Source organism: Sceloporus occidentalis, unplaced genomic scaffold (genome assembly GCF_023333645.1).
Source record: "Sceloporus occidentalis isolate IW3139 unplaced genomic scaffold, rSceOcc1.0.p SCAF_40, whole genome shotgun sequence".
Classification (NCBI taxonomy): Eukaryota; Metazoa; Chordata; class Lepidosauria; order Squamata; family Phrynosomatidae; genus Sceloporus; species Sceloporus occidentalis.
Genome location: NW_028317020.1, coordinates 5,553,779 through 5,560,000, shown reverse-complemented (window position 1 = coordinate 5,560,000; position 6,222 = coordinate 5,553,779).

Here is a 6,222-nt window from a genome sequence, read left to right as displayed (position 1 = left end):
CCCCATGGTGCTCTTCCCGGGACCCGGCCCGGGACTTGGGCGGGTTGGACCGCCGGTGCTGCACCCGGGCTGGGCACCCCGAGGTCCGGGGAGCCCCTGGCTGGACCCTCGGGGGTCTGACCCATGGTGGTGTTCCCGGGACCCGGCCCGGGACTTGGGCGGGTTGGACCGCCGGTGCTGCACCCGGGCTGGGCACCCCGAGGTCCGGGGAGCCCCTGGCGGGACCCTCGGGGGTCTGCCCCATGGTGCTCTTCCCGGGACTTGGGCGGGTTGGACCGCCGGTGCTGCACCCGGGCTGGGCACCCCGAGGTCCGGGGAGCCCCTGGCGGGACCCTCGGGGGTCTGACCCATGGTGGTGTTCCCGGGACCCGGCCCGGGACTTGGGCGGGTTGGACCGCCGGTGCTGCACCCGGGCTGGGCACCCCGAGGTCCGGGGAGCCCCTGGCGGGACCCTCGGGGGTCTGCCCCATGGTGCTCTTCCCGGGACCCGGCCCGGGACTTGGGCGGGTTGGACCGCCGGTGCTGCACCCGGGCTGGGCACCCCGAGGTCCGGGGAGCCCCTGGCGGGACCCTCGGGGGTCTGCCCCATGGTGCTCTTCCCGGGACCCGGCCCGGGACTTGGGCGGGTTGGACCGCCGGTGCTGCACCCGGGCTGGGCACCCCGAGGTCCGGGGAGCCCCTGGCGGGACCCTCGGGGGTCTGACCCATGGTGGTGTTCCCGGGACCCGGCCCGGGACTTGGGCGGGTTGGACCGCCGGTGCTGCACCCGGGCTGGGCACCCCGAGGTCCGGGGAGCCCCTGGCGGGACCCTCGGGGGTCTGCCCCATGGTGCTCTTCCCGGGACTTGGGCGGGTTGGACCGCCGGTGCTGCACCCGGGCTGGGCACCCCGAGGTCCGGGGAGCCCCTGGCGGGACCCTCGGGGGTCTGACCCATGGTGGTGTTCCCGGGACCCGGCCCGGGACTTGGGCGGGTTGGACCGCCGGTGCTGCACCCGGGCTGGGCACCCCGAGGTCCGGGGAGCCCCTGGCTGGACCCTCGGGGGTCTGACCCATGGTGGTGTTCCCGGGACCCGGCCCGGGACTTGGGCGGGTTGGACCGCCGGTGCTGCACCTGGGCTGGGCACCCCGAGGTCCGGGGAGCCCCTGGCGGGACCCTCGGGGGTCTGCCCCATGGTGCTCTTCCCGGGACTTGGGCGGGTTGGACCGCCGGTGCTGCACCCGGGCTGGGCACCCCGAGGTCCGGGGAGCCCCTGGCGGGACCCTCGGGGGTCTGACCCATGGTGGTGTTCCCGGGACCCGGCCCGGGACTTGGGCGGGTTGGACCGCCGGTGCTGCACCCGGGCTGGGCACCCCGAGGTCCGGGGAGCCCCTGGCGGGACCCTCGGGGGTCTGCCCCATGGTGCTCTTCCCGGGACCCGGCCCGGGACTTGGGCGGGTTGGACCGCCGGTGCTGCACCCGGGCTGGGCACCCCGAGGTCCGGGGAGCCCCTGGCGGGACCCTCGGGGGTCTGCCCCATGGTGCTCTTCCCGGGACCCGGCCCGGGACTTGGGCGGGTTGGACCGCCGGTGCTGCACCCGGGCTGGGCACCCCGAGGTCCGGGGAGCCCCTGGCGGGACCCTCGGGGGTCTGACCCATGGTGGTGTTCCCGGGACCCGGCCCGGGACTTGGGCGGGTTGGACCGCCGGTGCTGCACCCGGGCTGGGCACCCCGAGGTCCGGGGAGCCCCTGGCGGGACCCTCGGGGGTCTGCCCCATGGTGCTCTTCCCGGGACTTGGGCGGGTTGGACCGCCGGTGCTGCACCCGGGCTGGGCACCCCGAGGTCCGGGGAGCCCCTGGCGGGACCCTCGGGGGTCTGACCCATGGTGGTGTTCCCGGGACCCGGCCCGGGACTTGGGCGGGTTGGACCGCCGGTGCTGCACCCGGGCTGGGCACCCCGAGGTCCGGGGAGCCCCTGGCGGGACCCTCGGGGGTCTGCCCCATGGTGCTCTTCCCGGGACCCGGCCCGGGACTTGGGCGGGTTGGACCGCCGGTGCTGCACCCGGGCTGGGCACCCCGAGGTCCGGGGAGCCCCTGGCGGGACCCTCGGGGGTCTGCCCCATGGTGCTCTTCCCGGGACCCGGCCCGGGACTTGGGCGGGTTGGACCGCCGGTGCTGCACCCGGGCTGGGCACCCCGAGGTCCGGGGAGCCCCTGGCGGGACCCTCGGGGGTCTGCCCCATGGTGCTCTTCCCGGGACCCGGCCCGGGACTTGGGCGGGTTGGACCGCCGGTGCTGCACCCGGGCTGGGCACCCCGAGGTCCGGGGAGCCCCTGGCGGGACCCTCGGGGGTCTGCCCCATGGTGCTCTTCCCGGGACCCGGCCCGGGACTTGGGCGGGTTGGACCGCCGGTGCTGCACCCGGGCTGGGCACCCCGAGGTCCGGGGAGCCCCTGGCGGGACCCTCGGGGGTCTGCCCCATGGTGCTCTTCCCGGGACCCGGCCCGGGACTTGGGCGGGTTGGACCGCCGGTGCTGCACCCGGGCTGGGCACCCCGAGGTCCGGGGAGCCCCTGGCGGGACCCTCGGGGGTCTGACCCATGGTGGTGTTCCCGGGACCCGGCCCGGGACTTGGGCGGGTTGGACCGCCGGTGCTGCACCCGGGCTGGGCACCCCGAGGTCCGGGGAGCCCCTGGCGGGACCCTCGGGGGTCTGCCCCATGGTGCTCTTCCCGGGACTTGGGCGGGTTGGACCGCCGGTGCTGCACCCGGGCTGGGCACCCCGAGGTCCGGGGAGCCCCTGGCGGGACCCTCGGGGGTCTGACCCATGGTGGTGTTCCCGGGACCCGGCCCGGGACTTGGGCGGGTTGGACCGCCGGTGCTGCACCCGGGCTGGGCACCCCGAGGTCCGGGGAGCCCCTGGCGGGACCCTCGGGGGTCTGCCCCATGGTGCTCTTCCCGGGACCCGGCCCGGGACTTGGGCGGGTTGGACCGCCGGTGCTGCACCCGGGCTGGGCACCCCGAGGTCCGGGGAGCCCCTGGCGGGACCCTCGGGGGTCTGCCCCATGGTGCTCTTCCCGGGACCCGGCCCGGGACTTGGGCGGGTTGGACCGCCGGTGCTGCACCCGGGCTGGGCACCCCGAGGTCCGGGGAGCCCCTGGCGGGACCCTCGGGGGTCTGACCCATGGTGGTGTTCCCGGGACCCGGCCCGGGACTTGGGCGGGTTGGACCGCCGGTGCTGCACCCGGGCTGGGCACCCCGAGGTCCGGGGAGCCCCTGGCGGGACCCTCGGGGGTCTGCCCCATGGTGCTCTTCCCGGGACCCGGCCCGGGACTTGGGCGGGTTGGACCGCCGGTGCTGCACCCGGGCTGGGCACCCCGAGGTCCGGGGAGCCCCTGGCGGGACCCTCGGGGGTCTGCCCCATGGTGCTCTTCCCGGGACCCGGCCCGGGACTTGGGCGGGTTGGACCGCCGGTGCTGCACCCGGGCTGGGCACCCCGAGGTCCGGGGAGCCCCTGGCGGGACCCTCGGGGGTCTGCCCCATGGTGCTCTTCCCGGGACCCGGCCCGGGACTTGGTCGGGTTGGACCGCCGGTGCGGCACCCGGGCCGGGCGTCACGAGGTCCGTGGAGCCCAGGGCGGGACCTTCGGAGGTCTACCGGCCGGGGCCGGGACCTGGCCGGCACCCGGGCTGGGCTTCGCGAGGTCGTTGGGAGCCGGCTCTCTGGAACAAGCAGCAGCTTCCCTATATATCCGTCGGAGGGTGCCTGACGTCCCTGGCGAACCGGGACGGAGTTCCACGTCACCACCGGGAAAATCCGGCCAGGCATGCCGACTTCGATGGAGCGAGGGTCGGATGCGGCCGGCAAATCCGACCTCATTGACTTCCAGGGTTTCTCAAGCAACTTGACCTGCCAAAAACGGGGACTTAGAGCAAAACTGCCGGCCGGCCGCGATCAACTTAGGCGGCCGGGAACGGGCACTTTGGGCACATCGACATCTACAGGACACCTAAATGGATAAATCTGGATGGAATTTTCTGTCTTTTTACCTAATTTTGTGAGGATTCAGAGGGAAAATGAAAAAAACACAGATTTTTTTTTCTAATTCTTGCTACTTTTTACTAAATTTCTAATTCTAAATTTTCAGCTAATCATCCAACTATGGTATCAAAAGAAAGCTCTATCTCTCCTTGAAAAAACAATATATAGTTTATATGGGTACACTATTCACAGTAAAAGAGAATCATCGCTGAACCGACATAGCGCAAAAATGGCAAAATTTCTCCGGGATTGAAGGGGTTAAAATTCACCTTTGGAGACTATAAGGAAAATAATATATATATGTCTACAGATGTTTGTTGTCCGCATGCTAATTACTTTATTGATACATTTCTTTCCCGTGTGTATCATATTTGACAATGTGTGAACGTTTCATAAAGCTGGTCAAGAGCATTGATTTTACATTAAATTGACTTGCTCGCCCCTTTTCTTTTTTTTTTTTTTTAACTCACAATATGCAAACCAGCTTCTGCAAACGAATCCATAAAGTTCCATTCAAATAGAAAAAAGTTCTGCAAGGCAACAGGCAATTGCAGATAAATAATGCCAAAAGATCCAAGAGGGGACAATGCGCCCCTTTTCTTTTAACCCAAGCCCTCCCCAAGCCAAATACATATCCTATTTTAACCAATTCTTAGTGGCTAAATTAAAAAGACTAAACTCTCTTCCGAAAGTGGAATGGAAAAGTAAAAGACATCACTTTTAGGATTCTATGAGCACAAATGATGAAATATGACATAACTCACAAATAAGCTAATTGTTAGCAGGATATCTCCACTGTTAAACGACAGGATTAGTTATAGCTTGTTGATCTTGCTTGATTGCTATTTTGGAGTTAAGAAGATTCAGGTTTTCCCTTCTTGAGGCACAATTGTGAACTTTATTTGGGGTTTTTCTGCCTTCTGGGTCAACAGCAAGGTCGAACTTTTTTTTCACGTTACTATAGTATGGTACAAATTCATTTAGAGTTAGGGTGTATTTATAAAGGTTGAGTAGGACAGTGGGGATCACAAATATAAGCTGAGTATAGGTACTTGAAGGGGTGAGCCTTATCACCATATACCTGAGATACTTTTGCTTGTGAGCAGATGAATTTACAGGAACTCCAAATTTGTTGTTGAGCTCCTAGTGAGTTTAGTTGCAGAGTTAACATCAACACTAGGATATTTGGCTGTCCATATTTCTCATCCTGCTATGAATTTTAGTGCATCGTGAAGTGATACACAGACTTCATTAACGATCGCTTATCATTAAGGATCACGGTGATAACATAATTTTACAAGACAAAAACCAAAACATATTTGTGTATGCAATGATTTGAAGTCTGTATTTTACCATTAAACAAAAAAAAACATAGGCACCTGTTTTCTGATGCATCAGAATTTGTTAGTTGGTATAAAGGAGAAGCATCACTTACCTAGATCCAACAGCCTGAAAAGAGAAGCTTAATGAAAATCAAAACAAGGGTGTAGCTGTTCCCTTACAGACAAATATTACAAGTCACAAATTAGTTAATGGAGAGTGGTGGAGCTAATACCCTGATACTGGCTGATAGCCAGATACCTCAGAAGAACAGAGGGATGCAGAAGGTTCACAAAAAATATAGAAGAAACTCTGAGCTCAAAAGCACACAATTGAGTAAATGAGATCTTAATAAATACTGATAGCACACAAATAATCTAAATAATTACATACAAATTGCTGAGCATCTGAATGTAAATTAGTTATTTTATAGAGCAGTCAAAGTCAATATAATGCCATAAATATGTGCAAATAAGCGATATCGTCCTCAGTCATCATTATATTGGGTCAATAAAAAGGTAACCAAACAGTCTTATCTTAAAGCATACACCTTGCCCAAAACAAAGTGTCAGGGCGACACAGGAAATTATCTCCCGACCATGAGCGTGTAACAAAATCCACATACGCAGATCCACTATACTTCTCTAAGCGGAGAAGGGAGATGTTGCAGGCAGGTTGGGTTCTGAGGTGAGTAAAACTGTAGCATCCGGTATACAGAACCCAGATGACAAGATGGGCAACCTCCAGGATTACCTTGCTGCGTACTGTGTGTTCCAATTGAACCATCAAATAAGAGGTCTTCCCATGTCTAAATTGTAGCCATTCAGTAAGAGCTTCAGAATAGCACACAGGAATCCTCGTTAGGCAGCAGCCATGCATAACAGCCAT